Source organism: Schistocerca nitens, chromosome 4 (genome assembly GCF_023898315.1).
Source record: "Schistocerca nitens isolate TAMUIC-IGC-003100 chromosome 4, iqSchNite1.1, whole genome shotgun sequence".
Classification (NCBI taxonomy): domain Eukaryota; kingdom Metazoa; phylum Arthropoda; class Insecta; order Orthoptera; family Acrididae; genus Schistocerca; species Schistocerca nitens.
In genome coordinates, this window is record NC_064617.1 from 719,595,529 (window position 1) to 719,618,791 (window position 23,263).

Consider the following 23,263-nt stretch of genomic DNA (forward strand, 5'->3'; position numbering starts at 1 on the left):
TATTCGTGCCAGCATACGGGAACACAGTGTACGGAAACTAAATGAAATTCAGAAAGTAACGGTCGCAAATGTCTACCTCACCTCGAAACTCAATTATATCGCTCAAGTTTTACCCATGTCTGCACTCACTGCAAAACGAATCATGTCAGCATTAGGACAGTTTGTCAGCCGTCACCACATTTTTAAAGTTCAGTTTGACACCTTAACGCTTGCCACAGAAAATGGTGGCTTAAATCTTGTCGATGTTGAAAAGAAGGCGCAAGCTTTATATATATCAACAACTTTCCACCAATGGAAACACTCAGCTGATAGTCTCGCTGCTCACCTGCTTACTGAGATAGCTCCGGCCGACCTCAGTCCACCTATCACGGTGCAACATATTCCAAACGGACTTTACCACTTAAAATGGTTTTTACTGGAGTACAGTTATGTACACACAAGGATCCCCGAACAAGAAATGAAGACAGTGAAACACGTGTACCAGGAACTCATGAAAGATAAGAAGAAAAATAACATTGAAGAAAAATACAACCTTTACGACTGGAAGGTAATCTGGGAGAACATCCATTGTCCGTATTTGCCGTCTACACTGAAAGCCACTTGGTATTTCGCAGTTAACAGAAAATTGGCAACTAACTCCAAACTACATAACATACACCTCGCAGAATCACCTTTGTGCACAACGTGTAATTTAATGGATACTGATGAACACAGGTTTGTGTGCGACAACATAAAAGATATATGGGAATATATCACGAACAAGTTAGCACTCATTAGTAGAACATCGCCCAGATATATAACACCTGCTGCTTTTCTGACGCCGGACGATACCCCGTACCCACGGACGAGAAGGAACGCACTAAACTGGTTAAAAGCCGCTACTGTACATTACTTATATACAAAAGAAGACAAGAGTAAAGAAGACTTCTGTGTCTATCTTACAACTCAGCACCATATGCTAATGAAAACGAAAAACTATAAGGATAACTTCGCCAACTACCTGCTCAAAACTGTAACGTAAAAAAAAAAAAAAAAAAAAAAAAAAAAAAAAAAAAAAAAAGAGAGAGACTACCACATCAATTGATTGAATTTCATGTTAACGAACATTCAGCAGCTACTCACTCAAGATCAGACGGACCATCTATGAGGCGAATAATATGTCATGTTGACCGAACCACAAGTTACTAACACCACTGAAGTAATCAATTGGCAAGAGATCAAGCTTCATTTCGTAAGAAGAAGAAAATTCAGTTTTCTCTTTCGAGCAATATTTTAGTTCTCTTTCAATTTCGCAGAGTTCAGAACAAAGCTTTTTAATTTTAGAAGCAATGGATTTTCACTTTTCTTTTAACTTCCTTGACGTTTTCTGTTACCACAAGGCAATGGAGCCGCCATAAATTTCAGTTACTATTTCCTTAATATGGATGCTTGTATCGTAAACGAAGCATGTAATCCACATCGTTTTCATTTTCCTTAAATCAAAGGCCTTTGATGCCACACCGACGAAGGTGAATTAATGGCGAGCAGAAGGACGGGCTATAAGGGGTGGATGGAGGCCCGAAATAAAAAAAAAAAAAAAAAAAAAAAAAAAGTGGTTAAGGCGTCTGACTCGAAATCAGATTCCCTCTGGGAGCGTAGGTTCGAATCCTACCGGCTGCGTGTGATTTTGCGTAAAAACGAGCAGAAATTTTCGCACACATGTGACATGCGTGGGTGAAAGCGGATCCAAACCAGTGACACCATTCTCAACAAGACGGAAATTTATGTTTCAGAATACTGTTTCGCGACGGCCGCTGTCTGTTGCGGCTCTCGGTTTACCTCGCACGGACGCTAGTACTGCAGAAATCAGTCGCAGGCCCACGAACGCGCCCCCGTCATTTTGTCGCGCCGTCGCCGTGTTCGTGAGTACGCAGATGTGCTTCAAAGTGTTGGACAGAGCGAGCATTCATTTCTTGTTAAGAATCGCAATTCAATTCATTCGAGTGTGGCAAAAGCAGTGGTGCAGCGTTTTCCTTTCTTAAGATCTCGCAGCTGCTTGCAAGTATGTCCATCGTTTAAGACGACAGAAAAGTAGCGTCAGCGGTGCGTCAGTGGGAAGTCGGTGAAGTCGCCATTGGAGCCATAAGCCAGTAATTACGACACGCGAATCACTCAAACACCATGCAGCATGTACCACAATGCTCGGCCGAGGGACCGGGTAGCTCAGCCGGTAGAGCGCTAGACTTTCAACCAAAGGGTCCCGGGTTCAAACCCCCGTCCAGGCCAAAATTGATACACTGTCGTAACGGCTAATGTGCTGGCAACGGAAGCACTACAGAAACGAGTGAGGCCATGTCGTGTTCTTACGTCAGATTGCTTGAAAAGTTGCACTTGCCGAGAGACGCTTCTGCGACCGGCAGTCGTGGCCGAGTGGTTAAGGCGTCTGACTAGAAATCAGATTCCCTCTGGGAGCGTAGGTTCGAGTCCTACCGACTGCGTCCTTTGTTGTGTCAAGAGGTGAAGAACATCTCCAACGGAACCGTGAAATGAGCGAATACGTGGGAAACACTGCATTCGAGACGCTTGTGAATTTTACAATTGTCCAGTGAGTGTCGACAAAACACGTAGCTCCTCTGCTGAGACGTACAAACTGCTGCAATTTCACTTTACATCGTGTGTCAGCTTTCTTCGATAGTCTGTTACGACCCTAGCGTAATGAGTTTATAGACAGCAGTCAGACGACGTTTTAATAGTAACAGCTCCACGCAACGACTACCCAACAGTAAAGGACATGAGGCAATGTGTCAGTATGCCTAAAGGGAGGGGTGTTCAGGTAACGTGAGCCCGGATAGCTCAGTCGGTAGAGCATTAGGCTTTTAACCTAAGGGTCCAGGGTTCAAGTCCCTGTTCAGGCGGAAATTTTAATACCTTGGTAGCCGCACGTCTCGTAGCGGTGTAAGCACTACGGAAAAGAATGCTGCTACGCCGTTTCCTGGCACTGCAGTGCTTTAAACAGTAGCAGTTGCATGTGTCGGGAGGATCTTCCGCTACTGGCAGTCGTGGCCGAGTGGTTAAGGCGTCTGACTCGAAATCAGATTCCCTCTGGGAGCGTAGGTTCGAATCCTACCGGCTGCGTGTGATTTTGCGTAAAAACGAGCAGAAATTTTCGCACACATGTGACATGCGTGGGTGAAAGCGGATCCAAACCAGTGACACCATTCTCAACAAGACGGAAATTTATGTTTCAGAATACTGTTTCGCGACGGCCGCTGTCTGTTGCGGCTCTCGGTTTACCTCGCACGGACGCTAGTACTGCAGAAATCAGTCGCAGGCCCACGAACGCGCCCCCGTCATTTTGTCGCGCCGTCGCCGTGTTCGTGAGTACGCAGATGTGCTTCAAAGTGTTGGACAGAGCGAGCATTCATTTCTTGTTAAGAATCGCAATTCAATTCATTCGAGTGTGGCAAAAGCAGTGGTGCAGCGTTTTCCTTTCTTAAGATCTCGCAGCTGCTTGCAAGTATGTCCATCGTTTAAGACGACAGAAAAGTAGCGTCAGCGGGAAGTCGGTGAAGTCGCCATTGGAGCCATAAGCCAGTAATTACGACACGCGAATCACTCAAACACCATGCAGCATGTACCACAATGCTCGGCCGAGGGACCGGGTAGCTCAGCCGGTAGAGCGCTAGACTTTCAACCAAAGGGTCCCGGGTTCAAACCCCCGTCCAGGCCAAAATTGATACACTGTCGTAACGGCTAATGTGCTGGCAACGGAAGCACTACAGAAACGAGTGAGGCCATGTCGTGTTCTTACGTCAGATTGCTTGAAAAGTTGCACTTGCCGAGAGACGCTTCTGCGACCGGCAGTCGTGGCCGAGTGGTTAAGGCGTCTGACTAGAAATCAGATTCCCTCTGGGAGCGTAGGTTCGAGTCCTACCGACTGCGTCCTTTTTTGTGTCAAGAGGTGAAGAACATCTCCAACGGAACCGTGAAATGAGCGAATACGTGGGAAACACTGCATTCGAGACGCTTGTGAATTTTACAATTGTCCAGTGAGTGTCGACAAAACACGTAGCTCCTCTGCTGAGACGTACAAACTGCTGCAATTTCACTTTACATCGTGTGTCAGCTTTCTTCGATAGTCTGTTACGACCCTAGCGTAATGAGTTTATAGACAGCAGTCAGACGACGTTTTAATAGTAACAGCTCCACGCAACGACTACCCAACAGTAAAGGACATGAGGCAATGTGTCAGTATGCCTAAAGGGAGGGGTGATCAGGTAACGTGAGCCCGGATAGCTCAGTCGGTAGAGCATTAGGCTTTTAACCTAAGGGTCCAGGGTTCAAGTCCCTGCTCGGGCGGAAATTTTAATACCTTGGTAGCCGCACGTCTCGTAGCGGTGTAAGCACTACGGAAAAGAATGCTGCTACGCCGTTTCCTGGCACTGCAGTGCTTTAAACAGTAGCAGTTGCATGTGTCGGGAGGATCTTCCGCTACTGGCAGTCGTGGCCGAGTGGTTAAGGCGTCTGACTCGAAATCAGATTCCCTCTGGGAGCGTAGGTTCGAATCCTACCGGCTGCGTGTGATTTTGCGTAAAAACGAGCAGAAATTTTCGCACACATGTGACATGCGTGGGTGAAAGCGGATCCAAACCAGTGACACCATTCTCAACAAGACGGAAATTTATGTTTCAGAATACTGTTTCGCGACGGCCGCTGTCTGTTGCGGCTCTCGGTTTACCTCGCACGGACGCTAGTACTGCAGAAATCAGTCGCAGGCCCACGAACGCGCCCCCGTCATTTTGTCGCGCCGTCGCCGTGTTCGTGAGTACGCAGATGTGCTTCAAAGTGTTGGACAGAGCGAGCATTCATTTCTTGTTAAGAATCGCAATTCAATTCATTCGAGTGTGGCAAAAGCAGTGGTGCAGCGTTTTCCTTTCTTAAGATCTCGCAGCTGCTTGCAAGTATGTCCATCGTTTAAGACGACAGAAAAGTAGCGTCAGCGGTGCGTCAGTGGGAAGTCGGTGAAGTCGCCATTGGAGCCATAAGCCAGTAATTACGACACGCGAATCACTCAAACACCATGCAGCATGTACCACAATGCTCGGCCGAGGGACCGGGTAGCTCAGCCGGTAGAGCGCTAGACTTTCAACCAAAGGGTCCCGGGTTCAAACCCCCGTCCAGGCCAAAATTGATACACTGTCGTAACGGCTAATGTGCTGGCAACGGAAGCACTACAGAAACGAGTGAGGCCATGTCGTGTTCTTACGTCAGATTGCTTGAAAAGTTGCACTTGCCGAGAGACGCTTCTGCGACCGGCAGTCGTGGCCGAGTGGTTAAGGCGTCTGACTAGAAATCAGATTCCCTCTGGGAGCGTAGGTTCGAGTCCTACCGACTGCGTCCTTTGTTGTGTCAAGAGGTGAAGAACATCTCCAACGGAACCGTGAAATGAGCGAATACGTGGGAAACACTGCATTCGAGACGCTTGTGAATTTTACAATTGTCCAGTGAGTGTCGACAAAACACGTAGCTCCTCTGCTGAGACGTACAAACTGCTGCAATTTCACTTTACATCGTGTGTCAGCTTTCTTCGATAGTCTGTTACGACCCTAGCGTAATGAGTTTATAGACAGCAGTCAGACGACGTTTTAATAGTAACAGCTCCACGCAACGACTACCCAACAGTAAAGGACATGAGGCAATGTGTCAGTATGCCTAAAGGGAGGGGTGTTCAGGTAACGTGAGCCCGGATAGCTCAGTCGGTAGAGCATTAGGCTTTTAACCTAAGGGTCCAGGGTTCAAGTCCCTGTTCGGGCGGAAATTTTAATACCTTGGTAGCCGCACGTCTCGTAGCGGTGTAAGCACTACGGAAAAGAATGCTGCTACGCCGTTTCCTGGCACTGCAGTGCTTTAAACAGTAGCAGTTGCATGTGTCGGGAGGATCTTCCGCTACTGGCAGTCGTGGCCGAGTGGTTAAGGCGTCTGACTCGAAATCAGATTCCCTCTGGGAGCGTAGGTTCGAATCCTACCGGCTGCGTGTGATTTTGCGTAAAAACGAGCAGAAATTTTCGCACACATGTGACATGCGTGGGTGAAAGCGGATCCAAACCAGTGACACCATTCTCAACAAGACGGAAATTTATGTTTCAGAATACTGTTTCGCGACGGCCGCTGTCTGTTGCGGCTCTCGGTTTACCTCGCACGGACGCTAGTACTGCAGAAATCAGTCGCAGGCCCACGAACGCGCCCCCGTCATTTTGTCGCGCCGTCGCCGTGTTCGTGAGTACGCAGATGTGCTTCAAAGTGTTGGACAGAGCGAGCATTCATTTCTTGTTAAGAATCGCAATTCAATTCATTCGAGTGTGGCAAAAGCAGTGGTGCAGCGTTTTCCTTTCTTAAGATCTCGCAGCTGCTTGCAAGTATGTCCATCGTTTAAGACGACAGAAAAGTAGCGTCAGCGGTGCGTCAGTGGGAAGTCGGTGAAGTCGCCATTGGAGCCATAAGCCAGTAATTACGACACGCGAATCACTCAAACACCATGCAGCATGTACCACAATGCTCGGCCGAGGGACCGGGTAGCTCAGCCGGTAGAGCGCTAGACTTTCAACCAAAGGGTCCCGGGTTCAAACCCCCGTCCAGGCCAAAATTGATACACTGTCGTAACGGCTAATGTGCTGGCAACGGAAGCACTACAGAAACGAGTGAGGCCATGTCGTGTTCTTACGTCAGATTGCTTGAAAAGTTGCACTTGCCGAGAGACGCTTCTGCGACCGGCAGTCGTGGCCGAGTGGTTAAGGCGTCTGACTAGAAATCAGATTCCCTCTGGGAGCGTAGGTTCGAGTCCTACCGACTGCGTCCTTTGTTGTGTCAAGAGGTGAAGAACATCTCCAACGGAACCGTGAAATGAGCGAATACGTGGGAAACACTGCATTCGAGACGCTTGTGAATTTTACAATTGTCCAGTGAGTGTCGACAAAACACGTAGCTCCTCTGCTGAGACGTACAAACTGCTGCAATTTCACTTTACATCGTGTGTCAGCTTTCTTCGATAGTCTGTTACGACCCTAGCGTAATGAGTTTATAGACAGCAGTCAGACGACGTTTTAATAGTAACAGCTCCACGCAACGACTACCCAACAGTAAAGGACATGAGGCAATGTGTCAGTATGCCTAAAGGGAGGGGTGTTCAGGTAACGTGAGCCCGGATAGCTCAGTCGGTAGAGCATTAGGCTTTTAACCTAAGGGTCCAGGGTTCAAGTCCCTGTTCGGGCGGAAATTTTAATACCTTGGTAGCCGCACGTCTCGTAGCGGTGTAAGCACTACGGAAAAGAATGCTGCTACGCCGTTTCCTGGCACTGCAGTGCTTTAAACAGTAGCAGTTGCATGTGTCGGGAGGATCTTCCGCTACTGGCAGTCGTGGCCGAGTGGTTAAGGCGTCTGACTCGAAATCAGATTCCCTCTGGGAGCGTAGGTTCGAATCCTACCGGCTGCGTGTGATTTTGCGTAAAAACGAGCAGAAATTTTCGCACACATGTGACATGCGTGGGTGAAAGCGGATCCAAACCAGTGACACCATTCTCAACAAGACGGAAATTTATGTTTCAGAATACTGTTTCGCGACGGCCGCTGTCTGTTGCGGCTCTCGGTTTACCTCGCACGGACGCTAGTACTGCAGAAATCAGTCGCAGGCCCACGAACGCGCCCCCGTCATTTTGTCGCGCCGTCGCCGTGTTCGTGAGTACGCAGATGTGCTTCAAAGTGTTGGACAGAGCGAGCATTCATTTCTTGTTAAGAATCGCAATTCAATTCATTCGAGTGTGGCAAAAGCAGTGGTGCAGCGTTTTCCTTTCTTAAGATCTCGCAGCTGCTTGCAAGTATGTCCATCGTTTAAGACGACAGAAAAGTAGCGTCAGCGGTGCGTCAGTGGGAAGTCGGTGAAGTCGCCATTGGAGCCATAAGCCAGTAATTACGACACGCGAATCACTCAAACACCATGCAGCATGTACCACAATGCTCGGCCGAGGGACCGGGTAGCTCAGCCGGTAGAGCGCTAGACTTTCAACCAAAGGGTCCCGGGTTCAAACCCCCGTCCAGGCCAAAATTGATACACTGTCGTAACGGCTAATGTGCTGGCAACGGAAGCACTACAGAAACGAGTGAGGCCATGTCGTGTTCTTACGTCAGATTGCTTGAAAAGTTGCACTTGCCGAGAGACGCTTCTGCGACCGGCAGTCGTGGCCGAGTGGTTAAGGCGTCTGACTAGAAATCAGATTCCCTCTGGGAGCGTAGGTTCGAGTCCTACCGACTGCGTCCTTTGTTGTGTCAAGAGGTGAAGAACATCTCCAACGGAACCGTGAAATGAGCGAATACGTGGGAAACACTGCATTCGAGACGCTTGTGAATTTTACAATTGTCCAGTGAGTGTCGACAAAACACGTAGCTCCTCTGCTGAGACGTACAAACTGCTGCAATTTCACTTTACATCGTGTGTCAGCTTTCTTCGATAGTCTGTTACGACCCTAGCGTAATGAGTTTATAGACAGCAGTCAGACGACGTTTTAATAGTAACAGCTCCACGCAACGACTACCCAACAGTAAAGGACATGAGGCAATGTGTCAGTATGCCTAAAGGGAGGGGTGTTCAGGTAACGTGAGCCCGGATAGCTCAGTCGGTAGAGCATTAGGCTTTTAACCTAAGGGTCCAGGGTTCAAGTCCCTGTTCGGGCGGAAATTTTAATACCTTGGTAGCCGCACGTCTCGTAGCGGTGTAAGCACTACGGAAAAGAATGCTGCTACGCCGTTTCCTGGCACTGCAGTGCTTTAAACAGTAGCAGTTGCATGTGTCGGGAGGATCTTCCGCTACTGGCAGTCGTGGCCGAGTGGTTAAGGCGTCTGACTCGAAATCAGATTCCCTCTGGGAGCGTAGGTTCGAATCCTACCGGCTGCGTGTGATTTTGCGTAAAAACGAGCAGAAATTTTCGCACACATGTGACATGCGTGGGTGAAAGCGGATCCAAACCAGTGACACCATTCTCAACAAGACGGAAATTTATGTTTCAGAATACTGTTTCGCGACGGCCGCTGTCTGTTGCGGCTCTCGGTTTACCTCGCACGGACGCTAGTACTGCAGAAATCAGTCGCAGGCCCACGAACGCGCCCCCGTCATTTTGTCGCGCCGTCGCCGTGTTCGTGAGTACGCAGATGTGCTTCAAAGTGTTGGACAGAGCGAGCATTCATTTCTTGTTAAGAATCGCAATTCAATTCATTCGAGTGTGGCAAAAGCAGTGGTGCAGCGTTTTCCTTTCTTAAGATCTCGCAGCTGCTTGCAAGTATGTCCATCGTTTAAGACGACAGAAAAGTAGCGTCAGCGGGAAGTCGGTGAAGTCGCCATTGGAGCCATAAGCCAGTAATTACGACACGCGAATCACTCAAACACCATGCAGCATGTACCACAATGCTCGGCCGAGGGACCGGGTAGCTCAGCCGGTAGAGCGCTAGACTTTCAACCAAAGGGTCCCGGGTTCAAACCCCCGTCCAGGCCAAAATTGATACACTGTCGTAACGGCTAATGTGCTGGCAACGGAAGCACTACAGAAACGAGTGAGGCCATGTCGTGTTCTTACGTCAGATTGCTTGAAAAGTTGCACTTGCCGAGAGACGCTTCTGCGACCGGCAGTCGTGGCCGAGTGGTTAAGGCGTCTGACTAGAAATCAGATTCCCTCTGGGAGCGTAGGTTCGAGTCCTACCGACTGCGTCCTTTGTTGTGTCAAGAGGTGAAGAACATCTCCAACGGAACCGTGAAATGAGCGAATACGTGGGAAACACTGCATTCGAGACGCTTGTGAATTTTACAATTGTCCAGTGAGTGTCGACAAAACACGTAGCTCCTCTGCTGAGACGTACAAACTGCTGCAATTTCACTTTACATCGTGTGTCAGCTTTCTTCGATAGTCTGTTACGACCCTAGCGTAATGAGTTTATAGACAGCAGTCAGACGACGTTTTAATAGTAACAGCTCCACGCAACGACTACCCAACAGTAAAGGACATGAGGCAATGTGTCAGTATGCCTAAAGGGAGGGGTGATCAGGTAACGTGAGCCCGGATAGCTCAGTCGGTAGAGCATTAGGCTTTTAACCTAAGGGTCCAGGGTTCAAGTCCCTGTTCGGGCGGAAATTTTAATACCTTGGTAGCCGCACGTCTCGTAGCGGTGTAAGCACTACGGAAAAGAATGCTGCTACGCCGTTTCCTGGCACTGCAGTGCTTTAAACAGTAGCAGTTGCATGTGTCGGGAGGATCTTCCGCTACTGGCAGTCGTGGCCGAGTGGTTAAGGCGTCTGACTCGAAATCAGATTCCCTCTGGGAGCGTAGGTTCGAATCCTACCGGCTGCGTGTGATTTTGCGTAAAAACGAGCAGAAATTTTCGCACACATGTGACATGCGTGGGTGAAAGCGGATCCAAACCAGTGACACCATTCTCAACAAGACGGAAATTTATGTTTCAGAATACTGTTTCGCGACGGCCGCTGTCTGTTGCGGCTCTCGGTTTACCTCGCACGGACGCTAGTACTGCAGAAATCAGTCGCAGGCCCACGAACGCGCCCCCGTCATTTTGTCGCGCCGTCGCCGTGTTCGTGAGTACGCAGATGTGCTTCAAAGTGTTGGACAGAGCGAGCATTCATTTCTTGTTAAGAATCGCAATTCAATTCATTCGAGTGTGGCAAAAGCAGTGGTGCAGCGTTTTCCTTTCTTAAGATCTCGCAGCTGCTTGCAAGTATGTCCATCGTTTAAGACGACAGAAAAGTAGCGTCAGCGGGAAGTCGGTGAAGTCGCCATTGGAGCCATAAGCCAGTAATTACGACACGCGAATCACTCAAACACCATGCAGCATGTACCACAATGCTCGGCCGAGGGATCGGGTAGCTCAGCCGGTAGAGCGCTAGACTTTCAACCAAAGGGTCCCGGGTTCAAACCCCCGTCCAGGCCAAAATTGATACACTGTCGTAACGGCTAATGTGCTGGCAACGGAAGCACTACAGAAACGAGTGAGGCCATGTCGTGTTCTTACGTCAGATTGCTTGAAAAGTTGCACTTGCCGAGAGACGCTTCTGCGACCGGCAGTCGTGGCCGAGTGGTTAAGGCGTCTGACTAGAAATCAGATTCCCTCTGGGAGCGTAGGTTCGAGTCCTACCGACTGCGTCCTTTGTTGTGTCAAGAGGTGAAGAACATCTCCAACGGAACCGTGAAATGAGCGAATACGTGGGAAACACTGCATTCGAGACGCTTGTGAATTTTACAATTGTCCAGTGAGTGTCGACAAAACACGTAGCTCCTCTGCTGAGACGTACAAACTGCTGCAATTTCACTTTACATCGTGTGTCAGCTTTCTTCGATAGTCTGTTACGACCCTAGCGTAATGAGTTTATAGACAGCAGTCAGACGACGTTTTAATAGTAACAGCTCCACGCAACGACTACCCAACAGTAAAGGACATGAGGCAATGTGTCAGTATGCCTAAAGGGAGGGGTGTTCAGGTAACGTGAGCCCGGATAGCTCAGTCGGTAGAGCATTAGGCTTTTAACCTAAGGGTCCAGGGTTCAAGTCCCTGTTCGGGCGGAAATTTTAATACCTTGGTAGCCGCACGTCTCGTAGCGGTGTAAGCACTACGGAAAAGAATGCTGCTACGCCGTTTCCTGGCACTGCAGTGCTTTAAACAGTAGCAGTTGCATGTGTCGGGAGGATCTTCCGCTACTGGCAGTCGTGGCCGAGTGGTTAAGGCGTCTGACTCGAAATCAGATTCCCTCTGGGAGCGTAGGTTCGAATCCTACCGGCTGCGTGTGATTTTGCGTAAAAACGAGCAGAAATTTTCGCACACATGTGACATGCGTGGGTGAAAGCGGATCCAAACCAGTGACACCATTCTCAACAAGACGGAAATTTATGTTTCAGAATACTGTTTCGCGACGGCCGCTGTCTGTTGCGGCTCTCGGTTTACCTCGCACGGACGCTAGTACTGCAGAAATCAGTCGCAGGCCCACGAACGCGCCCCCGTCATTTTGTCGCGCCGTCGCCGTGTTCGTGAGTACGCAGATGTGCTTCAAAGTGTTGGACAGAGCGAGCATTCATTTCTTGTTAAGAATCGCAATTCAATTCATTCGAGTGTGGCAAAAGCAGTGGTGCAGCGTTTTCCTTTCTTAAGATCTCGCAGCTGCTTGCAAGTATGTCCATCGTTTAAGACGACAGAAAAGTAGCGTCAGCGGTGCGTCAGTGGGAAGTCGGTGAAGTCGCCATTGGAGCCATAAGCCAGTAATTACGACACGCGAATCACTCAAACACCATGCAGCATGTACCACAATGCTCGGCCGAGGGACCGGGTAGCTCAGCCGGTAGAGCGCTAGACTTTCAACCAAAGGGTCCCGGGTTCAAACCCCCGTCCAGGCCAAAATTGATACACTGTCGTAACGGCTAATGTGCTGGCAACGGAAGCACTACAGAAACGAGTGAGGCCATGTCGTGTTCTTACGTCAGATTGCTTGAAAAGTTGCACTTGCCGAGAGACGCTTCTGCGACCGGCAGTCGTGGCCGAGTGGTTAAGGCGTCTGACTAGAAATCAGATTCCCTCTGGGAGCGTAGGTTCGAGTCCTACCGACTGCGTCCTTTGTTGTGTCAAGAGGTGAAGAACATCTCCAACGGAACCGTGAAATGAGCGAATACGTGGGAAACACTGCATTCGAGACGCTTGTGAATTTTACAATTGTCCAGTGAGTGTCGACAAAACACGTAGCTCCTCTGCTGAGACGTACAAACTGCTGCAATTTCACTTTACATCGTGTGTCAGCTTTCTTCGATAGTCTGTTACGACCCTAGCGTAATGAGTTTATAGACAGCAGTCAGACGACGTTTTAATAGTAACAGCTCCACGCAACGACTACCCAACAGTAAAGGACATGAGGCAATGTGTCAGTATGCCTAAAGGGAGGGGTGTTCAGGTAACGTGAGCCCGGATAGCTCAGTCGGTAGAGCATTAGGCTTTTAACCTAAGGGTCCAGGGTTCAAGTCCCTGTTCGGGCGGAAATTTTAATACCTTGGTAGCCGCACGTCTCGTAGCGGTGTAAGCACTACGGAAAAGAATGCTGCTACGCCGTTTCCTGGCACTGCAGTGCTTTAAACAGTAGCAGTTGCATGTGTCGGGAGGATCTTCCGCTACTGGCAGTCGTGGCCGAGTGGTTAAGGCGTCTGACTCGAAATCAGATTCCCTCTGGGAGCGTAGGTTCGAATCCTACCGGCTGCGTGTGATTTTGCGTAAAAACGAGCAGAAATTTTCGCACACATGTGACATGCGTGGGTGAAAGCGGATCCAAACCAGTGACACCATTCTCAACAAGACGGAAATTTATGTTTCAGAATACTGTTTCGCGACGGCCGCTGTCTGTTGCGGCTCTCGGTTTACCTCGCACGGACGCTAGTACTGCATAAATCAGTCGCAGGCCCACGAACGCGCCCCCGTCATTTTGTCGCGCCGTCGCCGTGTTCGTGAGTACGCAGATGTGCTTCAAAGTGTTGGACAGAGCGAGCATTCATTTCTTGTTAAGAATCGCAATTCAATTCATTCGAGTGTGGCAAAAGCAGTGGTGCAGCGTTTTCCTTTCTTAAGATCTCGCAGCTGCTTGCAAGTATGTCCATCGTTTAAGACGACAGAAAAGTAGCGTCAGCGGGAAGTCGGTGAAGTCGCCATTGGAGCCATAAGCCAGTAATTACGACACGCGAATCACTCAAACACCATGCAGCATGTACCACAATGCTCGGCCGAGGGACCGGGTAGCTCAGCCGGTAGAGCGCTAGACTTTCAACCAAAGGGTCCCGGGTTCAAACCCCCGTCCAGGCCAAAATTGATACACTGTCGTAACGGCTAATGTGCTGGCAACGGAAGCACTACAGAAACGAGTGAGGCCATGTCGTGTTCTTACGTCAGATTGCTTGAAAAGTTGCACTTGCCGAGAGACGCTTCTGCGACCGGCAGTCGTGGCCGAGTGGTTAAGGCGTCTGACTAGAAATCAGATTCCCTCTGGGAGCGTAGGTTCGAGTCCTACCGACTGCGTCCTTTGTTGTGTCAAGAGGTGAAGAACATCTCCAACGGAACCGTGAAATGAGCGAATACGTGGGAAACACTGCATTCGAGACGCTTGTGAATTTTACAATTGTCCAGTGAGTGTCGACAAAACACGTAGCTCCTCTGCTGAGACGTACAAACTGCTGCAATTTCACTTTACATCGTGTGTCAGCTTTCTTCGATAGTCTGTTACGACCCTAGCGTAATGAGTTTATAGACAGCAGTCAGACGACGTTTTAATAGTAACAGCTCCACGCAACGACTACCCAACAGTAAAGGACATGAGGCAATGTGTCAGTATGCCTAAAGGGAGGGGTGATCAGGTAACGTGAGCCCGGATAGCTCAGTCGGTAGAGCATTAGGCTTTTAACCTAAGGGTCCAGGGTTCAAGTCCCTGTTCGGGCGGAAATTTTAATACCTTGGTAGCCGCACGTCTCGTAGCGGTGTAAGCACTACGGAAAAGAATGCTGCTACGCCGTTTCCTGGCACTGCAGTGCTTTAAACAGTAGCAGTTGCATGTGTCGGGAGGATCTTCCGCTACTGGCAGTCGTGGCCGAGTGGTTAAGGCGTCTGACTCGAAATCAGATTCCCTCTGGGAGCGTAGGTTCGAATCCTACCGGCTGCGTGTGATTTTGCGTAAAAACGAGCAGAAATTTTCGCACACATGTGACATGCGTGGGTGAAAGCGGATCCAAACCAGTGACACCATTCTCAACAAGACGGAAATTTATGTTTCAGAATACTGTTTCGCGACGGCCGCTGTCTGTTGCGGCTCTCGGTTTACCTCGCACGGACGCTAGTACTGCAGAAATCAGTCGCAGGCCCACGAACGCGCCCCCGTCATTTTGTCGCGCCGTCGCCGTGTTCGTGAGTACGCAGATGTGCTTCAAAGTGTTGGACAGAGCGAGCATTCATTTCTTGTTAAGAATCGCAATTCAATTCATTCGAGTGTGGCAAAAGCAGTGGTGCAGCGTTTTCCTTTCTTAAGATCTCGCAGCTGCTTGCAAGTATGTCCATCGTTTAAGACGACAGAAAAGTAGCGTCAGCGGGAAGTCGGTGAAGTCGCCATTGGAGCCATAAGCCAGTAATTACGACACGCGAATCACTCAAACACCATGCAGCATGTACCACAATGCTCGGCCGAGGGATCGGGTAGCTCAGCCGGTAGAGCGCTAGACTTTCAACCAAAGGGTCCCGGGTTCAAACCCCCGTCCAGGCCAAAATTGATACACTGTCGTAACGGCTAATGTGCTGGCAACGGAAGCACTACAGAAACGAGTGAGGCCATGTCGTGTTCTTACGTCAGATTGCTTGAAAAGTTGCACTTGCCGAGAGACGCTTCTGCGACCGGCAGTCGTGGCCGAGTGGTTAAGGCGTCTGACTAGAAATCAGATTCCCTCTGGGAGCGTAGGTTCGAGTCCTACCGACTGCGTCCTTTTTTGTGTCAAGAGGTGAAGAACATCTCCAACGGAACCGTGAAATGAGCGAATACGTGGGAAACACTGCATTCGAGACGCTTGTGAATTTTACAATTGTCCAGTGAGTGTCGACAAAACACGTAGCTCCTCTGCTGAGACGTACAAACTGCTGCAATTTCACTTTACATCGTGTGTCAGCTTTCTTCGATAGTCTGTTACGACCCTAGCGTAATGAGTTTATAGACAGCAGTCAGACGACGTTTTAATAGTAACAGCTCCACGCAACGACTACCCAACAGTAAAGGACATGAGGCAATGTGTCAGTATGCCTAAAGGGAGGGGTGATCAGGTAACGTGAGCCCGGATAGCTCAGTCGGTAGAGCATTAGGCTTTTAACCTAAGGGTCCAGGGTTCAAGTCCCTGTTCGGGCGGAAATTTTAATACCTTGGTAGCCGCACGTCTCGTAGCGGTGTAAGCACTACGGAAAAGAATGCTGCTACGCCGTTTCCTGGCACTGCAGTGCTTTAAACAGTAGCAGTTGCATGTGTCGGGAGGATCTTCCGCTACTGGCAGTCGTGGCCGAGTGGTTAAGGCGTCTGACTCGAAATCAGATTCCCTCTGGGAGCGTAGGTTCGAATCCTACCGGCTGCGTGTGATTTTGCGTAAAAACGAGCAGAAATTTTCGCACACATGTGACATGCGTGGGTGAAAGCGGATCCAAACCAGTGACACCATTCTCAACAAGACGGAAATTTATGTTTCAGAATACTGTTTCGCGACGGCCGCTGTCTGTTGCGGCTCTCGGTTTACCTCGCACGGACGCTAGTACTGCAGAAATCAGTCGCAGGCCCACGAACGCGCCCCCGTCATTTTGTCGCGCCGTCGCCGTGTTCGTGAGTACGCAGATGTGCTTCAAAGTGTTGGACAGAGCGAGCATTCATTTCTTGTTAAGAATCGCAATTCAATTCATTCGAGTGTGGCAAAAGCAGTGGTGCAGCGTTTTCCTTTCTTAAGATCTCGCAGCTGCTTGCAAGTATGTCCATCGTTTAAGACGACAGAAAAGTAGCGTCAGCGGTGCGTCAGTGGGAAGTCGGTGAAGTCGCCATTGGAGCCATAAGCCAGTAATTACGACACGCGAATCACTCAAACACCATGCAGCATGTACCACAATGCTCGGCCGAGGGACCGGGTAGCTCAGCCGGTAGAGCGCTAGACTTTCAACCAAAGGGTCCCGGGTTCAAACCCCCGTCCAGGCCAAAATTGATACACTGTCGTAACGGCTAATGTGCTGGCAACGGAAGCACTACAGAAACGAGTGAGGCCATGTCGTGTTCTTACGTCAGATTGCTTGAAAAGTTGCACTTGCCGAGAGACGCTTCTGCGACCGGCAGTCGTGGCCGAGTGGTTAAGGCGTCTGACTAGAAATCAGATTCCCTCTGGGAGCGTAGGTTCGAGTCCTACCGACTGCGTCCTTTGTTGTGTCAAGAGGTGAAGAACATCTCCAACGGAACCGTGAAATGAGCGAATACGTGGGAAACACTGCATTCGAGACGCTTGTGAATTTTACAATTGTCCAGTGAGTGTCGACAAAACACGTAGCTCCTCTGCTGAGACGTACAAACTGCTGCAATTTCACTTTACATCGTGTGTCAGCTTTCTTCGATAGTCTGTTACGACCCTAGCGTAATGAGTTTATAGACAGCAGTCAGACGACGTTTTAATAGTAACAGCTCCACGCAACGACTACCCAACAGTAAAGGACATGAGGCAATGTGTCAGTATGCCTAAAGGGAGGGGTGTTCAGGTAACGTGAGCCCGGATAGCTCAGTCGGTAGAGCATTAGGCTTTTAACCTAAGGGTCCAGGGTTCAAGTCCCTGTTCAGGCGGAAATTTTAATACCTTGGTAGCCGCACGTCTCGTAGCGGTGTAAGCACTACGGAAAAGAATGCTGCTACGCCGTTTCCTGGCACTGCAGTGCTTTAAACAGTAGCAGTTGCATGTGTCGGGAGGATCTTCCGCTACTGGCAGTCGTGGCCGAGTGGTTAAGGCGTCTGACTCGAAATCAGATTCCCTCTGGGAGCGTAGGTTCGAATCCTACCGGCTGCGTGTGATTTTGCGTAAAAACGAGCAGAAATTTTCGCACACATGTGACATGCGTGGGTGAAAGCGGATCCAAACCAGTGACACCATTCTCAACAAGACGGAAATTTATGTTTCAGAATACTGTTTCGCGACGGCCGCTGTCTGTTGCGGCTCTCGGTTTACCTCGCACGGACGCTAGTACTGCAGAAATCAGTCGCAGGCCCACGAACGCGCCCCCGTCATTTTGTCGCGCCGTCGCCGTGTTCGTGAGTACGCAGATGTGCTTCAAAGTGTTGGACAGAGCGAGCATTCATTTCTTGTTAAGAATCGCAATTCAATTCATTCGAGTGTGGCAAAAGCAGTGGTGCAGCGTTTTCCTTTCTTAAGATCTCGCAGCTGCTTGCAAGTATGTCCATCGTTTAAGACGACAGAAAAGTAGCGTCAGCGGGAAGTCGGTGAAGTCGCCATTGGAGCCATAAGCCAGTAATTACGACACGCGAATCACTCAAACACCATGCAGCATGTACCACAATGCTCGGCCGAGGGACCGGGTAGCTCAGCCGGTAGAGCGCTAGACTTTCAACCAAAGGGTCCCGGGTTCAAACCCCCGTCCAGGCCAAAATTGATACACTGTCGTAACGGCTAATGTGCTGGCAACGGAAGCACTACAGAAACGAGTGAGGCCATGTCGTGTTCTTACGTCAGATTGCTTGAAAAGTTGCACTTGCCGAGAGACGCTTCTGCGACCGGCAGTCGTGGCCGAGTGGTTAAGGCGTCTGACTAGAAATCAGATTCCCTCTGGGAGCGTAGGTTCGAGTCCTACCGACTGCGTCCTTTTTTGTGTCAAGAGGTGAAGAACATCTCCAACGGAACCGTGAAATGAGCGAATACGTGGGAAACACTGCATTCGAGACGCTTGTGAATTTTACAATTGTCCAGTGAGTGTCGACAAAACACGTAGCTCCTCTGCTGAGACGTACAAACTGCTGCAATTTCACTTTACATCGTGTGTCAGCTTTCTTCGATAGTCTGTTACGACCCTAGCGTAATGAGTTTATAGACAGCAGTCAGACGACGTTTTAATAGTAACAGCTCCACGCAACGACTACCCAACAGTAAAGGACATGAGGCAATGTGTCAGTATGCCTAAAGGGAGGGGTGATCAGGTAACGTGAGCCCGGATAGCTCAGTCGGTAGAGCATTAGGCTTTTAACCTAAGGGTCCAGGGTTCAAGTCCCTGCTCGGGCGGAAATTTTAATACCTTGGTAGCCGCACGTCTCGTAGCGGTGTAAGCACTACGGAAAAGAATGCTGCTACGCCGTTTCCTGGCACTGCAGTGCTTTAAACAGTAGCAGTTGCATGTGTCGGGAGGATCTTCCGCTACTGGCAGTCGTGGCCGAGTGGTTAAGGCGTCTGACTCGAAATCAGATTCCCTCTGGGAGCGTAGGTTCGAATCCTACCGGCTGCGTGTGATTTTGCGTAAAAACGAGCAGAAATTTTCGCACACATGTGACATGCGTGGGTGAAAGCGGATCCAAACCAGTGACACCATTCTCAACAAGACGGAAATTTATGTTTCAGAATACTGTTTCGCGACGGCCGCTGTCTGTTGCGGCTCTCGGTTTACCTCGCACGGACGCTAGTACTGCAGAAATCAGTCGCAGGCCCACGAACGCGCCCCCGTCATTTTGTCGCGCCGTCGCCGTGTTCGTGAGTACGCAGATGTGCTTCAAAGTGTTGGACAGAGCGAGCATTCATTTCTTGTTAAGAATCGCAATTCAATTCATTCGAGTGTGGCAAAAGCAGTGGTGCAGCGTTTTCCTTTCTTAAGATCTCGCAGCTGCTTGCAAGTATGTCCATCGTTTAAGACGACAGAAAAGTAGCGTCAGCGGTGCGTCAGTGGGAAGTCGGTGAAGTCGCCATTGGAGCCATAAGCCAGTAATTACGACACGCGAATCACTCAAACACCATGCAGCATGTACCACAATGCTCGGCCGAGGGACCGGGTAGCTCAGCCGGTAGAGCGCTAGACTTTCAACCAAAGGGTCCCGGGTTCAAACCCCCGTCCAGGCCAAAATTGATACACTGTCGTAACGGCTAATGTGCTGGCAACGGAAGCACTACAGAAACGAGTGAGGCCATGTCGTGTTCTTACGTCAGATTGCTTGAAAAGTTGCACTTGCCGAGAGACGCTTCTGCGACCGGCAGTCGTGGCCGAGTGGTTAAGGCGTCTGACTAGAAATCAGATTCCCTCTGGGAGCGTAGGTTCGAGTCCTACCGACTGCGTCCTTTGTTGTGTCAAGAGGTGAAGAACATCTCCAACGGAACCGTGAAATGAGCGAATACGTGGGAAACACTGCATTCGAGACGCTTGTGAATTTTACAATTGTCCAGTGAGTGTCGACAAAACACGTAGCTCCTCTGCTGAGACGTACAAACTGCTGCAATTTCACTTTACATCGTGTGTCAGCTTTCTTCGATAGTCTGTTACGACCCTAGCGTAATGAGTTTATAGACAGCAGTCAGACGACGTTTTAATAGTAACAGCTCCACGCAACGACTACCCAACAGTAAAGGACATGAGGCAATGTGTCAGTATGCCTAAAGGGAGGGGTGTTCAGGTAACGTGAGCCCGGATAGCTCAGTCGGTAGAGCATTAGGCTTTTAACCTAAGGGTCCAGGGTTCAAGTCCCTGTTCGGGCGGAAATTTTAATACCTTGGTAGCCGCACGTCTCGTAGCGGTGTAAGCACTACGGAAAAGAATGCTGCTACGCCGTTTCCTGGCACTGCAGTGCTTTAAACAGTAGCAGTTGCATGTGTCGGGAGGATCTTCCGCTACTGGCAGTCGTGGCCGAGTGGTTAAGGCGTCTGACTCGAAATCAGATTCCCTCTGGGAGCGTAGGTTCGAATCCTACCGGCTGCGTGTGATTTTGCGTAAAAACGAGCAGAAATTTTCGCACACATGTGACATGCGTGGGTGAAAGCGGATCCAAACCAGTGACACCATTCTCAACAAGACGGAAATTTATGTTTCAGAATACTGTTTCGCGACGGCCGCTGTCTGTTGCGGCTCTCGGTTTACCTCGCACGGACGCTAGTACTGCAGAAATCAGTCGCAGGCCCACGAACGCGCCCCCGTCATTTTGTCGCGCCGTCGCCGTGTTCGTGAGTACGCAGATGTGCTTCAAAGTGTTGGACAGAGCGAGCATTCATTTCTTGTTAAGAATCGCAATTCAATTCATTCGAGTGTGGCAAAAGCAGTGGTGCAGCGTTTTCCTTTCTTAAGATCTCGCAGCTGCTTGCAAGTATGTCCATCGTTTAAGACGACAGAAAAGTAGCGTCAGCGGTGCGTCAGTGGGAAGTCGGTGAAGTCGCCATTGGAGCCATAAGCCAGTAATTACGACACGCGAATCACTCAAACACCATGCAGCATGTACCACAATGCTCGGCCGAGGGACCGGGTAGCTCAGCCGGTAGAGCGCTAGACTTTCAACCAAAGGGTCCCGGGTTCAAACCCCCGTCCAGGCCAAAATTGATACACTGTCGTAACGGCTAATGTGCTGGCAACGGAAGCACTACAGAAACGAGTGAGGCCATGTCGTGTTCTTACGTCAGATTGCTTGAAAAGTTGCACTTGCCGAGAGACGCTTCTGCGACCGGCAGTCGTGGCCGAGTGGTTAAGGCGTCTGACTAGAAATCAGATTCCCTCTGGGAGCGTAGGTTCGAGTCCTACCGACTGCGTCCTTTGTTGTGTCAAGAGGTGAAGAACATCTCCAACGGAACCGTGAAATGAGCGAATACGTGGGAAACACTGCATTCGAGACGCTTGTGAATTTTACAATTGTCCAGTGAGTGTCGACAAAACACGTAGCTCCTCTGCTGAGACGTACAAACTGCTGCAATTTCACTTTACATCGTGTGTCAGCTTTCTTCGATAGTCTGTTACGACCCTAGCGTAATGAGTTTATAGACAGCAGTCAGACGACGTTTTAATAGTAACAGCTCCACGCAACGACTACCCAACAGTAAAGGACATGAGGCAATGTGTCAGTATGCCTAAAGGGAGGGGTGTTCAGGTAACGTGAGCCCGGATAGCTCAGTCGGTAGAGCATTAGGCTTTTAACCTAAGGGTCCAGGGTTCAAGTCCCTGTTCGGGCGGAAATTTTAATACCTTGGTAGCCGCACGTCTCGTAGCGGTGTAAGCACTACGGAAAAGAATGCTGCTACGCCGTTTCCTGGCACTGCAGTGCTTTAAACAGTAGCAGTTGCATGTGTCGGGAGGATCTTCCGCTACTGGCAGTCGTGGCCGAGTGGTTAAGGCGTCTGACTCGAAATCAGATTCCCTCTGGGAGCGTAGGTTCGAATCCTACCGGCTGCGTGTGATTTTGCGTAAAAACGAGCAGAAATTTTCGCACACATGTGACATGCGTGGGTGAAAGCGGATCCAAACCAGTGACACCATTCTCAACAAGACGGAAATTTATGTTTCAGAATACTGTTTCGCGACGGCCGCTGTCTGTTGCGGCTCTCGGTTTACCTCGCACGGACGCTAGTACTGCAGAAATCAGTCGCAGGCCCACGAACGCGCCCCCGTCATTTTGTCGCGCCGTCGCCGTGTTCGTGAGTACGCAGATGTGCTTCAAAGTGTTGGACAGAGCGAGCATTCATTTCTTGTTAAGAATCGCAATTCAATTCATTCGAGTGTGGCAAAAGCAGTGGTGCAGCGTTTTCCTTTCTTAAGATCTCGCAGCTGCTTGCAAGTATGTCCATCGTTTAAGACGACAGAAAAGTAGCGTCAGCGGTGCGTCAGTGGGAAGTCGGTGAAGTCGCCATTGGAGCCATAAGCCAGTAATTACGACACGCGAATCACTCAAACACCATGCAGCATGTACCACAATGCTCGGCCGAGGGACCGGGTAGCTCAGCCGGTAGAGCGCTAGACTTTCAACCAAAGGGTCCCGGGTTCAAACCCCCGTCCAGGCCAAAATTGATACACTGTCGTAACGGCTAATGTGCTGGCAACGGAAGCACTACAGAAACGAGTGAGGCCATGTCGTGTTCTTACGTCAGATTGCTTGAAAAGTTGCACTTGCCGAGAGACGCTTCTGCGACCGGCAGTCGTGGCCGAGTGGTTAAGGCGTCTGACTAGAAATCAGATTCCCTCTGGGAGCGTAGGTTCGAGTCCTACCGACTGCGTCCTTTGTTGTGTCAAGAGGTGAAGAACATCTCCAACGGAACCGTGAAATGAGCGAATACGTGGGAAACACTGCATTCGAGACGCTTGTGAATTTTACAATTGTCCAGTGAGTGTCGACAAAACACGTAGCTCCTCTGCTGAGACGTACAAACTGCTGCAATTTCACTTTACATCGTGTGTCAGCTTTCTTCGATAGTCTGTTACGACCCTAGCGTAATGAGTTTATAGACAGCAGTCAGACGACGTTTTAATAGTAACAGCTCCACGCAACGACTACCCAACAGTAAAGGACATGAGGCAATGTGTCAGTATGCCTAAAGGGAGGGGTGTTCAGGTAACGTGAGCCCGGATAGCTCAGTCGGTAGAGCATTAGGCTTTTAACCTAAGGGTCCAGGGTTCAAGTCCCTGTTCGGGCGGAAATTTTAATACCTTGGTAGCCGCACGTCTCGTAGCGGTGTAAGCACTACGGAAAAGAATGCTG

At 49.8% G+C, this 23,263-nt stretch overlaps 44 non-coding genes across 44 annotated transcripts; all 44 read left to right on the forward strand.

Moving 5' to 3' along the window:
* Window positions 1-2,395: 2,395 nt before the first annotated feature.
* Trnas-aga (transfer RNA serine (anticodon AGA)) lies at window positions 2,396-2,477 on the forward strand. Its single transcript has one exon. It is a non-coding gene; the product is annotated as a tRNA-Ser (tRNA).
* A 344-nt stretch (window positions 2,478-2,821) lies between these two features.
* Trnak-uuu (transfer RNA lysine (anticodon UUU)) lies at window positions 2,822-2,894 on the forward strand. Its single transcript has one exon. It is a non-coding gene; the product is annotated as a tRNA-Lys (tRNA).
* Window positions 2,895-3,032: 138 nt separating this feature from the next.
* Trnas-cga (transfer RNA serine (anticodon CGA)) lies at window positions 3,033-3,114 on the forward strand. Its single transcript has one exon. It is a non-coding gene; the product is annotated as a tRNA-Ser (tRNA).
* A 725-nt stretch (window positions 3,115-3,839) lies between these two features.
* Trnas-aga (transfer RNA serine (anticodon AGA)) lies at window positions 3,840-3,921 on the forward strand. The gene has a single exon. It is a non-coding gene; the product is annotated as a tRNA-Ser (tRNA).
* Window positions 3,922-4,265: 344 nt separating this feature from the next.
* Trnak-uuu (transfer RNA lysine (anticodon UUU)) lies at window positions 4,266-4,338 on the forward strand. Its single transcript has one exon. It is a non-coding gene; the product is annotated as a tRNA-Lys (tRNA).
* A 138-nt stretch (window positions 4,339-4,476) lies between these two features.
* Window positions 4,477-4,558, forward strand: Trnas-cga (transfer RNA serine (anticodon CGA)). The gene has a single exon. It is a non-coding gene; the product is annotated as a tRNA-Ser (tRNA).
* Window positions 4,559-5,294: 736 nt separating this feature from the next.
* Window positions 5,295-5,376, forward strand: Trnas-aga (transfer RNA serine (anticodon AGA)). Its single transcript has one exon. It is a non-coding gene; the product is annotated as a tRNA-Ser (tRNA).
* A 344-nt stretch (window positions 5,377-5,720) lies between these two features.
* Trnak-uuu (transfer RNA lysine (anticodon UUU)) lies at window positions 5,721-5,793 on the forward strand. The gene has a single exon. It is a non-coding gene; the product is annotated as a tRNA-Lys (tRNA).
* A 138-nt stretch (window positions 5,794-5,931) lies between these two features.
* On the forward strand, window positions 5,932-6,013 carry Trnas-cga (transfer RNA serine (anticodon CGA)). Its single transcript has one exon. It is a non-coding gene; the product is annotated as a tRNA-Ser (tRNA).
* A 736-nt stretch (window positions 6,014-6,749) lies between these two features.
* Trnas-aga (transfer RNA serine (anticodon AGA)) lies at window positions 6,750-6,831 on the forward strand. The gene has a single exon. It is a non-coding gene; the product is annotated as a tRNA-Ser (tRNA).
* A 344-nt stretch (window positions 6,832-7,175) lies between these two features.
* On the forward strand, window positions 7,176-7,248 carry Trnak-uuu (transfer RNA lysine (anticodon UUU)). Its single transcript has one exon. It is a non-coding gene; the product is annotated as a tRNA-Lys (tRNA).
* Window positions 7,249-7,386: 138 nt separating this feature from the next.
* On the forward strand, window positions 7,387-7,468 carry Trnas-cga (transfer RNA serine (anticodon CGA)). The gene has a single exon. It is a non-coding gene; the product is annotated as a tRNA-Ser (tRNA).
* A 736-nt stretch (window positions 7,469-8,204) lies between these two features.
* Window positions 8,205-8,286, forward strand: Trnas-aga (transfer RNA serine (anticodon AGA)). Its single transcript has one exon. It is a non-coding gene; the product is annotated as a tRNA-Ser (tRNA).
* A 344-nt stretch (window positions 8,287-8,630) lies between these two features.
* On the forward strand, window positions 8,631-8,703 carry Trnak-uuu (transfer RNA lysine (anticodon UUU)). The gene has a single exon. It is a non-coding gene; the product is annotated as a tRNA-Lys (tRNA).
* Window positions 8,704-8,841: 138 nt separating this feature from the next.
* Window positions 8,842-8,923, forward strand: Trnas-cga (transfer RNA serine (anticodon CGA)). Its single transcript has one exon. It is a non-coding gene; the product is annotated as a tRNA-Ser (tRNA).
* Window positions 8,924-9,648: 725 nt separating this feature from the next.
* Trnas-aga (transfer RNA serine (anticodon AGA)) lies at window positions 9,649-9,730 on the forward strand. The gene has a single exon. It is a non-coding gene; the product is annotated as a tRNA-Ser (tRNA).
* Window positions 9,731-10,074: 344 nt separating this feature from the next.
* On the forward strand, window positions 10,075-10,147 carry Trnak-uuu (transfer RNA lysine (anticodon UUU)). The gene has a single exon. It is a non-coding gene; the product is annotated as a tRNA-Lys (tRNA).
* Window positions 10,148-10,285: 138 nt separating this feature from the next.
* Trnas-cga (transfer RNA serine (anticodon CGA)) lies at window positions 10,286-10,367 on the forward strand. The gene has a single exon. It is a non-coding gene; the product is annotated as a tRNA-Ser (tRNA).
* Window positions 10,368-11,092: 725 nt separating this feature from the next.
* Window positions 11,093-11,174, forward strand: Trnas-aga (transfer RNA serine (anticodon AGA)). Its single transcript has one exon. It is a non-coding gene; the product is annotated as a tRNA-Ser (tRNA).
* A 344-nt stretch (window positions 11,175-11,518) lies between these two features.
* On the forward strand, window positions 11,519-11,591 carry Trnak-uuu (transfer RNA lysine (anticodon UUU)). The gene has a single exon. It is a non-coding gene; the product is annotated as a tRNA-Lys (tRNA).
* A 138-nt stretch (window positions 11,592-11,729) lies between these two features.
* On the forward strand, window positions 11,730-11,811 carry Trnas-cga (transfer RNA serine (anticodon CGA)). Its single transcript has one exon. It is a non-coding gene; the product is annotated as a tRNA-Ser (tRNA).
* A 736-nt stretch (window positions 11,812-12,547) lies between these two features.
* Trnas-aga (transfer RNA serine (anticodon AGA)) lies at window positions 12,548-12,629 on the forward strand. The gene has a single exon. It is a non-coding gene; the product is annotated as a tRNA-Ser (tRNA).
* Window positions 12,630-12,973: 344 nt separating this feature from the next.
* Trnak-uuu (transfer RNA lysine (anticodon UUU)) lies at window positions 12,974-13,046 on the forward strand. Its single transcript has one exon. It is a non-coding gene; the product is annotated as a tRNA-Lys (tRNA).
* A 138-nt stretch (window positions 13,047-13,184) lies between these two features.
* On the forward strand, window positions 13,185-13,266 carry Trnas-cga (transfer RNA serine (anticodon CGA)). The gene has a single exon. It is a non-coding gene; the product is annotated as a tRNA-Ser (tRNA).
* A 725-nt stretch (window positions 13,267-13,991) lies between these two features.
* Trnas-aga (transfer RNA serine (anticodon AGA)) lies at window positions 13,992-14,073 on the forward strand. Its single transcript has one exon. It is a non-coding gene; the product is annotated as a tRNA-Ser (tRNA).
* A 344-nt stretch (window positions 14,074-14,417) lies between these two features.
* Window positions 14,418-14,490, forward strand: Trnak-uuu (transfer RNA lysine (anticodon UUU)). The gene has a single exon. It is a non-coding gene; the product is annotated as a tRNA-Lys (tRNA).
* A 138-nt stretch (window positions 14,491-14,628) lies between these two features.
* Window positions 14,629-14,710, forward strand: Trnas-cga (transfer RNA serine (anticodon CGA)). Its single transcript has one exon. It is a non-coding gene; the product is annotated as a tRNA-Ser (tRNA).
* A 725-nt stretch (window positions 14,711-15,435) lies between these two features.
* Window positions 15,436-15,517, forward strand: Trnas-aga (transfer RNA serine (anticodon AGA)). The gene has a single exon. It is a non-coding gene; the product is annotated as a tRNA-Ser (tRNA).
* Window positions 15,518-15,861: 344 nt separating this feature from the next.
* Trnak-uuu (transfer RNA lysine (anticodon UUU)) lies at window positions 15,862-15,934 on the forward strand. Its single transcript has one exon. It is a non-coding gene; the product is annotated as a tRNA-Lys (tRNA).
* A 138-nt stretch (window positions 15,935-16,072) lies between these two features.
* Window positions 16,073-16,154, forward strand: Trnas-cga (transfer RNA serine (anticodon CGA)). Its single transcript has one exon. It is a non-coding gene; the product is annotated as a tRNA-Ser (tRNA).
* Window positions 16,155-16,890: 736 nt separating this feature from the next.
* On the forward strand, window positions 16,891-16,972 carry Trnas-aga (transfer RNA serine (anticodon AGA)). Its single transcript has one exon. It is a non-coding gene; the product is annotated as a tRNA-Ser (tRNA).
* Window positions 16,973-17,316: 344 nt separating this feature from the next.
* Window positions 17,317-17,389, forward strand: Trnak-uuu (transfer RNA lysine (anticodon UUU)). The gene has a single exon. It is a non-coding gene; the product is annotated as a tRNA-Lys (tRNA).
* Window positions 17,390-17,527: 138 nt separating this feature from the next.
* Trnas-cga (transfer RNA serine (anticodon CGA)) lies at window positions 17,528-17,609 on the forward strand. Its single transcript has one exon. It is a non-coding gene; the product is annotated as a tRNA-Ser (tRNA).
* Window positions 17,610-18,334: 725 nt separating this feature from the next.
* On the forward strand, window positions 18,335-18,416 carry Trnas-aga (transfer RNA serine (anticodon AGA)). The gene has a single exon. It is a non-coding gene; the product is annotated as a tRNA-Ser (tRNA).
* Window positions 18,417-18,760: 344 nt separating this feature from the next.
* Window positions 18,761-18,833, forward strand: Trnak-uuu (transfer RNA lysine (anticodon UUU)). The gene has a single exon. It is a non-coding gene; the product is annotated as a tRNA-Lys (tRNA).
* Window positions 18,834-18,971: 138 nt separating this feature from the next.
* Window positions 18,972-19,053, forward strand: Trnas-cga (transfer RNA serine (anticodon CGA)). Its single transcript has one exon. It is a non-coding gene; the product is annotated as a tRNA-Ser (tRNA).
* Window positions 19,054-19,789: 736 nt separating this feature from the next.
* On the forward strand, window positions 19,790-19,871 carry Trnas-aga (transfer RNA serine (anticodon AGA)). The gene has a single exon. It is a non-coding gene; the product is annotated as a tRNA-Ser (tRNA).
* Window positions 19,872-20,215: 344 nt separating this feature from the next.
* Trnak-uuu (transfer RNA lysine (anticodon UUU)) lies at window positions 20,216-20,288 on the forward strand. The gene has a single exon. It is a non-coding gene; the product is annotated as a tRNA-Lys (tRNA).
* Window positions 20,289-20,426: 138 nt separating this feature from the next.
* Trnas-cga (transfer RNA serine (anticodon CGA)) lies at window positions 20,427-20,508 on the forward strand. Its single transcript has one exon. It is a non-coding gene; the product is annotated as a tRNA-Ser (tRNA).
* A 736-nt stretch (window positions 20,509-21,244) lies between these two features.
* On the forward strand, window positions 21,245-21,326 carry Trnas-aga (transfer RNA serine (anticodon AGA)). Its single transcript has one exon. It is a non-coding gene; the product is annotated as a tRNA-Ser (tRNA).
* A 344-nt stretch (window positions 21,327-21,670) lies between these two features.
* Trnak-uuu (transfer RNA lysine (anticodon UUU)) lies at window positions 21,671-21,743 on the forward strand. The gene has a single exon. It is a non-coding gene; the product is annotated as a tRNA-Lys (tRNA).
* A 138-nt stretch (window positions 21,744-21,881) lies between these two features.
* On the forward strand, window positions 21,882-21,963 carry Trnas-cga (transfer RNA serine (anticodon CGA)). Its single transcript has one exon. It is a non-coding gene; the product is annotated as a tRNA-Ser (tRNA).
* A 736-nt stretch (window positions 21,964-22,699) lies between these two features.
* On the forward strand, window positions 22,700-22,781 carry Trnas-aga (transfer RNA serine (anticodon AGA)). The gene has a single exon. It is a non-coding gene; the product is annotated as a tRNA-Ser (tRNA).
* A 344-nt stretch (window positions 22,782-23,125) lies between these two features.
* Window positions 23,126-23,198, forward strand: Trnak-uuu (transfer RNA lysine (anticodon UUU)). Its single transcript has one exon. It is a non-coding gene; the product is annotated as a tRNA-Lys (tRNA).
* Window positions 23,199-23,263: the final 65 nt, after the last annotated feature.